Consider the following 11,141-nt stretch of genomic DNA (forward strand, 5'->3'; position numbering starts at 1 on the left):
CTATGTGAAACAGCAAATAAGGATGAAAAGAGAAAGTGAATTATGTTGACTGGTGCATGTGAACATGATATTAAAGGACACAGGATACTGATCAAAGCCAAAGTGGGGCTCATTAAGGGAGTACAATGGGCTGATGCTCCACTAGCACTCTTACAGCAAGGTTGTGTAATTAGCTCAGTTTTGTTGAAAAAAAAAATCCCAATTTCTGATTCTTGAGCTTACATAGAATTCTAGTAGATGATAAAAACAAGTGAAAATGAAGTTATGTTTTAAATAATTGAGATATTTAGATGGGTGTGGAAGAATCAGTAAGATTATATGAAAAATCTAAATCTATCTTATTCTGGTCAGATTTGCATAATTCATGGCATTTCAGGGAGCAGAAAGAAGAGCTGCTTACCAGAGATTGTTAAATTATGTGGGGTGATGAGCTCTTGGGACATGCACATGCTTTGGAAAGTCAGTACAAGACAGTTCAAAGAGAAAACAATCCTTGAAGTGACTGTCTGTACACTTTGCTTTGTAAGCTGAAGTACCTGAAGGTAAGTGAATGAATAAGTGCTTTTAAGTGCTCCTAACAGTTTTAAAATTAAAAAAAAAAGTCTCACATGACTAAAGATGGTCAAAGCTGCAATCTGAGAAGAAAAGTTGGTAAACTGCTCAAGTTCCATAAGAAAGAGGGCAAGGCAGTGATAACTAGTGTAGAGCCAAGACAGCTTTTTTTGCTTTCCCAGGAGTTTCTAATCTAGAAGAATATAACCTTGTAACACTGCCTGTGGTTGGGCAGCTATCATCAAAAGCTCTTGCCAGGCTGTGGTAACCATAACCAGTGCATTTTACTGGGGGAATTTCCTGGCACTGTACTATTACACTTTTAAGGGGCAGGTTTTTGAATGATTCTGCAGAAATAACACTCTTTTCATCTGAACAGTGTAATTAGAATTTTACAGCTGTTGGCTGACTGCTTTACAAAGGCAAGCAAAGCCTGATGTTTCTACATCCTGTTGGCCATAATGCAGATTTACTCTGTAGAACATAGTGGGTTGGATAATTTGGCTTCTAGTACTTACCTAATGACAGACAGGTTGTTCTTTTTACTAGAAAATGTACAACACAACATCAGGCTATTTACACCTTCCCTGGCTCAGCCTAGAAAACACCTGCTCCACAGTCCAGTTACAGCAGGAGTTGGAAAGGCTCCCCAAAACTCTCCAGTGCATGCTCCTGTGATATGATCTGTAGTGATCTATATAGACAGTGCACTGGAAGAGCTGCCTGGATCAGCCCTGCACCAATCCAGGTTTTGTTAAACTTCCTCTCTAATGATCCAAGAAAAGGTAGAGAAGAGAGAAAACCAAAAATTCTCACTAGTGAGTCAAACGACCAGGGAGACAAGGAAGAATTCCTTCTCTCAGATCAGACTGTCCAGTGAGTCAGTTCAGTTTTGAATAGGATGCAGAAAGGAAGCATCTGAAAGTGTCATGCCCCAAGGTACACTGGGGTTAATAGTGCTTGAGGATGTGGGAATGTAAACCAGTAATTACAATGCACACATTGCCCTGGCAAAGAATACTTTTAATCTCCTTTTAATGTCTGACTCTGAAGACACCTACAAGTTTCAGTGACAAAGTTCAATCGTTTTATCACCAGGAAGTGTCTGGATTAGTTTTGCTATCCTTTTACCTGCTTATCAGTCATCATTTCATAACCACACACACTCTTGGCAAGCTTCAATCCTCTAGAAAGCTCGATCTGAGCTTTATTTCTGAGCTGGCTCAAAACCTCTTTTATTGTTCTGTTTACTATCTGGGCACAATGTATAGCTCTTACTCTTTTGTTTGCTGTTCTTCTTCAGTTTGACTGCCCATATTCTTGGGCATCCTGACAGTGCATCCATGCACATTTGCCAGCTCGATGTCTTCTGACCAGTGCAGGTCTCAGCTCTCTGCCCTAAGTAAAGGTTTTCTAAATGCTGTACATGGTGCCACAAATGTTTTGGTGTCTGCATTGAAGAAATCTAAAATATCTTACTACCATCATAGAATTTCTCACAATTGCCTTTACCCTTCAGCCCCATGGCAGTCATCCGAATCATCCTGTTACTCTTGCTGGGTCTTTTAATATCTTTTTTTTATCTCTATATTTTAGGACCAACAAAATTATCATTGTTGAATCAATAGTAAGCGATATCCTCAATAATTAATTTGATCCAGATTCTCCTGCCTTTATCAGCAAAACAAATCTTATTGATGCATCCAGTGCTCAGCCAGATGGCAGCCAAGGGTCCTGAGACACTGCCTATCAAATCACCTAACAGTTTCAATTCAGTCTTTTGTTTTACTCAAAAGTCTCACAGTTTATGTGACTTTTTCTTCCCCCCCAAGGTTTTTTATAGCAAAAGTAAAACTTGCCTTCTGCACTCAGCAGCTGAGGCATTTCTTGACTACTCAGGCATCTCTTCTCTTTGAATGCCTGTTGAAAATACTGTTCTTTCAGGATGCCTAGGGTTGGCAGCTAGATGAAAAAAAACCATAGTCTTTGTGAAGGAGAAAAGACATCTTTGGATATCTGCAAGCACAAGTATCCCCAAGGCCTGTCTTTAACACAGAGAGCCAGCCCACATCTTCTGCAGCTGAGCCTGGAATTGGAAACTGTATGGGGTGAGAAAGCCAAGCTTGCTGTGTAAGTGGTGGTGCTGTGCCCGTTATGGGCTTCCCTTGCCTAAAGGTAGATTTATCAGCTCTCATGTAGGACATTGAAGTGTCTTCTGATGCCATTAAGGCAAGGTATGCCTGTGTCTGGACTTTTTGGGTCATTAATACACAGTGCAGTCTGAACACTTCTCCAGCCTTGTGCATCATGGTGTGAGCCTGAAAAAGAGAGGAAGAAAAAGGCACATAATCACTAAAAAGGACCTTGTCAGCATATAACCTGTCTGCTCCTACTTGGCCCAGACATGAGGGAGGAGTCCAAATGCAATCCACTCAAACTAGCAGCTTCTTCTCCTGATTGTTTTCTCTTGGCAGCCCACAGATCTCTGGGAGCTTTATGTGGAGATCTGCAGAACCACCTCTGCCCTCAAAATATTTTTACAAGGGTGGGCACATCACTACACATCTGCAATGCCAGAAAGCAGGCTGTCTTTAAACTTTCTTTCCCCGTAGATAAATAAGTAATTATATAAAAATATAACGGTTTTCTTGATTTTAAAACTGCCTTAATGGAGGGAAAAACCCCAAAGAACAAAAAGCCCCATGTTTTTTGGTTTCAGCTGTCCAGCAGTGCAGCCAGCTGCCTGCTGGAGCTCCCTGAAGTGATTCTGCTGGTGTCAGGAGGCATCCAGAGAGCAGAGCCACCACCACCCCATGGTGCCAGCCTGGGAATGTCAAACAGGGGCAGTTGGTGCAGGCAGCACTGCAGTGTGACAGCAGGGGTTCTGTCAGTCACCACTCACTGCTCTGGTGAATTTAGCTCAAGAATGATGCCAACATAGGCTAAGAGGGTCAGGCTCAATCTCAAATGCAAAATAAATTTAGTCACAATTTGTCTGTATGGGATTAAACTATATTGTCCACCCCTTGGGTTAGTTATTCTGCTGTAACTGGCATTCATTTTAATAGTTTTTCAGGACTCCTTTTCATCTCTTGTACATCAGTTTCTCTATTTGAGGCTTTGAATTTCTCAAGTGTTTTCAAACATAACTGAATTTTTCTTTGTGGGTTTGTTATTGTCTCAATCTTCCTCTCTGGTTCATCTCACCTGTTCTCTGTTTCATGGTGCTGAATGAAATATTGTTCCCCCTCTTGTCTTCAATAGCTATTACTTCTCAAGTAAGTTAACTAACTCTTAAATTTTACACTTTCTCTATGGAAAAATGTAATCAGATGATTTGTGTCTAGCCAGAAAAGTTGCACATTTTGCCCAAGCCATCTTTGCATTTTCCTGATGCTTCCAGGGCTGCTTTCTACACATTGACATTCTCTGTTTTAGCGTTGCTCAAGTTGACTGATCATGTTGTCTTGTTTGTCATTAATAGAATCTTTCAAGCCTTATTATAAAACAAGTATAAAATATAAATGCACCTTGGTCTTCAAGTGAAAGGCTGTGAGTTTCTTGTGTGTTTTCAGCCAGTCCTGTGCTCTTGCAAGCACGAGAAAACTCTGCATCAACATGAAGTGCCTGTTGATCCCTCCACTGCCATCTCCAAAGTTACAAGGCAAGGTGAAGCATGTTGCCTGCAGCTGTACAAAGGCTCCCTGTGTCATGTGTTGCACAGGAATGACCTCACCAGCTGAATGGAGCTACTGAACCAGTTACGGATGCAGTCTGACAGTCACAGAACAAACATGACTCATTTAAGAACATTCCCTACCTTCCTTTTTAATAACTGGTTTCTCCAAAGTCAGTAAAGTAGAACTGAAGGGAGAACAAAGAGTTCTTCAGAGCTCTGCATAGTGTTCTCACACACCCCTTCCTGCACTGCAGGAACATGTTTGAAACAAGGGCTCCACAAAAATTCCCTCTTCTCTGGTGGTGTCCCAGCACCACTGTAATCACCCAGTGCAGATATGGACATGCCAATACTCACAACAGCCAAGACCATTACTAAGGAATGGATGGTTCTGTGTCTTGGATCTAAAACCGAAAAGCTTTTAAAATACTAAACGTTGGTGTACTACAGACACCATCATCTGTGATTATGATAATGATAGTGTTGAGATGAGAACAATATTCTAATAACAAGGAGATTTGTGCCTAATTTGACCATGTAACTTCATATACAAGAGTGTTCAACTTTCACACACAATTTTCTTAAGACTGAGCTAAGAAATTAATTCCTGGTATGCTTTTGCTTTTCCACGTCACGGTAAATCAATTATCACTTTGATAAAACTTTTTGACAAAGCAGACAATAGAAATTACAAAATATCAGGGTAAACTTTGAAAATTAGACCTTTATTTGTAAAATATTTTTGATATTACAAAATCTTAATTCCACCAGTGCCATTGCCAACAAAGAAAAAAATCTTGATTATATAAGGGGATCTGAGGCTTTGTTTCAGATGAAGCTATTAAAGTATGCAAATAGTGATGCAATACACATGTCCTCATACTAGGTCTTCTCCTATTGTTTTACTTTGGTTGTAGTGGACTGATCCTACAGGATTGCTGTGGCATTCCAAACTGAAAACAAGGAAATGCATTCACCTCAGTAGCAGTGGCTGTGCTCAGATGGGCCCAGTCAATTTTCAAGTATATTTTGTTAATAATCTTCCTATACAATTCATTGTACTGTAATCCAATGTGTGTCTGGGAAAAACTTCATTCAAATAGATTTGGCTTCTGTAACTGGCATTTGACATTAGCTCAGTGTGAATTGCAAGATTCTCCATCTCACAATTCGATGTGTAATGTAAGGGTCTCACAATGTGGGAAGATGCCACGTCTCTGGTCTTGGGCACTAATTTGTATTTCTGAGGGATCTGAGTCCAAGTTCAAATGATCAAGTTTTTAGTGAGGCAATAACTTATAGATAATGAGCTTTAATTGCAGTTTAGAACTTGAGAAGATGTTTTCTCAGTAGTAAATCAATGTATGACAAGAAAAGTTGATTCAATGGTTATTAGGTTCCAGTGAAGTCTAAAATCTGTCACTTAAAAAACAGTCCCTTTTTAGTTTGCTTTCTGAAGTGCCTTGAAGAGTAGGACAGCATCTCTGATTAGGCCAAAACACAGATGAAGTAGATTAGCCCAGTCTTTAAATATGAGCTGTTTAGTCAAAACACCTATTTGCTTTTAACCATCCTCTTAACGTGTGTTAGGTAACTCTTGATAGGGGATCCCAGATAGGACTATAGGGAAACCAGCACAGAAAAGGTGCAAAGTCCTTTTGCAGAGGAAAATTCTCCTTGTTCTAGCAGTGCCGTGAGTGGGGGACCACACAAGGGCTTCAGCAAACTTCAGAGCACCACGAGTCAGGGTGGCAGCAGCAGCACGGCTGCAGCCTGCCCACGCTGCTGTGTGCTCCCCAGCTGGAGCAGGGCTCTGGCACCACAGGCTCCATGGTTCAGCACTCCTTGGTTCCTTGGGTGGGCTTTCCATCCACTCAGCTCTGTGCCTGTCCAGGGAGTGCCACTACCTCAAAGCTGACTTGGATATTCCCTCCCAGGCTGCCACCACAACGCAGTTGTACTCTAAGGCTGCCCCAAGTCTCCCTTGCTCTGTGTTCACTTTACAAAGACAAAGAATGCTGTCACTGCATGAGAAGAATCAGTCTCCCAACCAAGCACTGCTTTCTGCAGTGTTAAATGAAGGCAGCAAAGGCTACCAGCATTGTTACCAACCACAGCTGGTGGGTAATGTACAGTAGGAGAGCAGGGCTGGGGAATCAAAGTGATAATTGTAAATTACCCATATCAATAAAAGGAATGAATGGCCAGAGGTGTTTTTTAGACCACTAGAAAGAAAGACACCCCAATGCTCCTTTAGTTCTCTATCCAGACCCAAAGAAACCATGAGCAGCATTTTTACAGATGTGTATGGAAGGCATATCTCAGAACTCGGCTTTTTTGGCAAGGTAAGATTTCTTTCATCTTTCTGTTTTGTTCTAGTGACTCCATTTTTCTCAAATATAGCTCCTTTGCTTTCCTGTAGTACAGCCTTTCCTCTAAAGAACAACAATTAGGTAATATTACTTAGGATTACTAATTCCTGATTTTTTTAATGTCCTTTAACCATTCTACTTTAAGAAATGTAAGGATTTGTTTTTGTTGTTTTTTTTTCTATTCACTGACTTAAACTACTTGTTTAATTTTTTTTTTTTTGTTGTTGTGATGTTACTCAAAAAAGCATTGAACTCCATAGTTCTTCTACTGCTAATGAAGCATGACATAAGTGGATAGAGTATGTCTCATTATGGTAATAAGTACTATATTTTAGTGGGTTTCTGTGCAAAAAGGGGTCATGTGATAGTAATTTTGATTTTGTCTGGATGTCTGCTTCTCTCCATTCAGATGGTAAACTTTAAATTGGCTACTGCCAAATAGGAAGAAATCCCAAGGATATTTCAGACAAATTATTTTCAAGATATTTTACACCCAGGAAATGAGGTAGTTGAGGATTTTCTCCCTTGAGCTGCACTTAGTAAAAGGCTATAGTTAAGCATATACCAATTTAATACAAGATAATCCACAAAGATGGGACAGATTTCAGATATCTTTGGTTTAGTTACTCTCTTGAGCAAGTTGCCAAAGTTGTTTATATCAAAGGGATTTATCAAAACACACTTTGTATCAACCCTTCACCCCCTGCTTCTATATTTCAATGACATGTGCAAAGTGAGCTGTCCTTTGTCTTTTCTTTCTAATTGATTAGAATTAAACCAACAGAATTTCTGATTGCTTATCAGAAACTTCTGTTTATTGATAGCATCTGTAAAACTTTGTTTACTGAAGTCTCTCTAATTGGCTTAGTACAAGGCACTTTTGCAATGCCTGATTATTAAAATCCCTGCTTTGTTTCCAGTAGTGTGGCCAGGTACATCGGGTTTTCTTCCTGAAGCAAACTCAGGCAGTCACTAAACACCCTCTCCTGAAAACAAACGCAAGCTTCCGCTGACTTCAGTAGCAGCAGCGAGCAGTTCAAAACAGCTCAAGTGTGAACGAAAGCCGGAAAATTAATTGACACAGAGGAGTAATGGGAAATCCAATCTGAAAATGAAGTGTTTTTAATTAAGAAACACTCTCCAGAATTATACAGAAAGACACTCTTTCCCATTTAAAATTTGGCTCTTCCTTCCTAAACAAGTACAAATCACCGGTCTATAATTAGTACTGTTGTGGAAGGAATGGCTGAATGTCTGGCTGGGGTCAGGCCTGTGACTGTGACAGGGAGGGCAGTCGGTGTGCTGCACCTTTCTGGTTAGTTCGCCATTTAGCATCCAGTTTCTTGCAAATGTTTCTGTTATAGTCTGTTAATGTTATCATATTTGTTCAGAATGAAAACAAAGCAAGGAGGAAAGGTGCCTTGATTCCAAGTAGCTGAGAGCAGCAGCACGACTACCTTGGACAATGATTGTCAGTTTACCTGTGAACAAGTCCAGCTCCAATCCCATGCCAAGACCTAATCCAACACTTTATGTAATGATTATTTAATAAAAATTGTATAAATGCTCACTGGTGGGGAAGTCTGTACCCAGATGTTTTCTCTCTACCCTTACTCTGTAAAGGAAGGTATGTCTCTCACTGAATTTCTCTAAGAGATTGGTAACATTTCACTCTGCAGCCGTGAGCCTGAAAGCAGCGCATAAATGAGATGGGGGGCAGTAAACTGAGTCTGGTCAGCAAATACAGAGTTTAAATCACTGCAAAGCGTGTGCATTAGGAACCAGTGGGGAGGCAAGGGTTGTAATACACAGTGGTACAGGTACAGAACCATGTCCTAGGCCTGGATGCTCAGATGTCTGTTGAAGAATTTGGATGTCTCAAGAACACCTTCTAAATACGGGCACATTTAATCCAGAAAGGTATGAGCATCTGGTATCAAAAGCTGTGGAAAGTCTCACTGCCATTAAAAGAGCTTTTCAATGCCCTATCCATGGCATATCTGGACTTGGGAATGTGCTTTCTCACCAAGGAATATTCAGCAGCTTACAGGCAGGAAACAAACCCAAGGAGCTTTCTGGGAGATTAACAGTGGAACTGGCTTGCTGAGGTCCCAAGGAAGCAGCAGAGTGGGAAAAGGAACAGTCAAGACCACGTAGCCATGAGTACTTGGTGGCAGTGGTGCCAACCCCTTGATGGAAGTGAAATGCTAGATCAGCTCATAAATGCTGTGAAAGCTGTCTTTGGCATAAGTGTCTGGATGCTTTTGAATGGTGAAGCCCAACCTGACGTAATCACTTTCTTTCAGGGCAGAAGAGGATGTCTAAATCCAACACAGTAGGCAGGATTGAGGATGCACTTTCCTGCCTGGCATCTCTTATTAACTCTCTTATGCTAATCTAATGACATGCAAATTTCATTTTAAGTGCCTAACTCTATAATTTGGTGTTCTTCTTGGTCTTGGATCCTCACTCCAGCTCAAAATATGTTCTTTGATCCCGTTTTGGTTTGGCTTTTGTGCTCTCACAGCTGTGATGTAATCAAACCAAAAACTTCTTTCATGGGATATTTTCAGTCAAGTCGGTTTCCTAATCTAAGTACCAGTACAATTGCATAATCACTGATTTTTAACTCAGTGGAGGTGGTAGGACTGTTCCTCTTGGTGGATGTTTAAGGACTTTGATCACCTTAGGCAGATCATGAAATCACAAACTATCACTCTCTGAGTTATGCAGGAAGCTTTAAACCCCTATTCAGCACAGTGAATTCAATGTCAAGTTCTCTTCATTCAGCTTTCTGAGTGGCTGACTGCAGAAAATGAGTTGCTAATACACACTAAACAGCAGGATCTCAGACCTGGACTAAAATCATGCTCATGGGCTTGTGGATAAGCACATAGAGGTATAGTGGGGGGAGATACACCCCTTCCATTTGTATCCTTCTAAAAGAAGAATTCAGGGCTCCTTCATGTGTCATTTTTCAAGATATTTGGAACATAAAATTACACTGCATTTGCCAAGAGAAACTGAATTTAATAAGAATAGCAAGAAAACAGTAAAAATAGGGACAGAATGAAAACCTGCTCTCCCCAGAAGTTGTTAGCAAAGGTTTTCTGTCTGGTGACAAGCAGACACTTGTGCAAAGGAATTCTGAACTGCAGCATATTTCAGGAACTTGCTGCTTGAGTTGAAGTTCTTTATAATGTTTTTTACATTCCTTTACATTTAATGAAAGCATTTTCAAAACTGTATGATATTTCTGTCTATTTGTTGCAGTTGATTCCTACACCTGCAATGCTTTTAGAAAAACCTGTCCATATATTTACTGGTAATGAATAAAATGGGTTTTTTCCTTTCCTCCTCCTTTGTCTGCACAGAGAGTAAGAGTGACGACTTTTGCTCATTAGCAAAAAAAGCCTTTCCGGATCTTTGCAAGAATCAATGACTGTCAGCGTCAGTGTAAATGGTGAGTAATTAAGACTAGGAAATGAAGAATTAGACGTGGGTTCCAGCTGTAAAGTATTGATTGTTTTTTTTTTTTTAATAATACACAGTTCCGTCAGTGCTGTGGAGTATCTTTGAACAGGCGACTTCTACAAGTGGATAGGGAAGCACAGTTTTTCAAAAAGGAGTCTTATTTCCTTAGCAAATCCAAGCAAGCAGTCCTCAGGTAGTTTTTCAGGTGGTCTCAAACTATTATTTTTCGATATTGAAAGACTTGGATTTTTTCCCCCTTTAAAAATGTAGATACTGTCAATAAGTTGCTGCTTATCAGACTGAATTGCTTCAGTTAAGCAAAAATTCTACTTTTTATATATGCTGGGAAAAGGTTCGGCATTTGCGTGTGTGCCTAAAAAACTACTGATGTAAGTGCGGGAAGCAGCGGGATTGCACAGAAAACCCCCAAGGAGCGGCATTTTCCCGCGGGGCCGCAGGAGGGAGCCGGGCAGCGCTGGAAGCTGCGCCCCAGCGCGCCGGGCAGAGCCAGCTGGGGCAGTGCCAGCGGGGACCTGGTGCACACACACACACATTTGTACTGCCATGCTCCAGGAGTTACAGCTGAACACACACGCACACAAAATAAACAAAGCTGGGGAAAAAAAACACCAGCATTTTAATGCTTTTCTTACAAGCTTTGTGTTCTTTAGAACCATTTGTGTGTGCATATATGTATTTTACTCCTGCCTACCAGACAAAGTGACCTTAAAAACAAACGTGTAGAACCCATAAAATTTTGCAATAACTTTATTTTGCTCTGTTCCATAGTAGATGAGTCAATAGCAATATTCACTCCTTCAGAAGCCATGTGCACGCACTCATTTCAAATTGGAGATGCCTGGAATAATTTGTATCTGCACACATGATTTATCTTGTGCCAATTTTCTGGAAGTTGCAGAATTTGGACTGAACTCAAATTCACATTTTGAGTAACACAGCTTACCATGTTTTTTGCTACATTAAATATAAAGCTGTAACTACTAAAAGGTGGTATGAACAGAACTTAAAAATCATTCCCATAAGTGTGACTGAAACAGCTGATT

This window comes from Lonchura striata, chromosome 10 (genome assembly GCF_046129695.1).
Source record: "Lonchura striata isolate bLonStr1 chromosome 10, bLonStr1.mat, whole genome shotgun sequence".
Taxonomy (NCBI): Eukaryota; Metazoa; Chordata; class Aves; order Passeriformes; family Estrildidae; genus Lonchura; species Lonchura striata.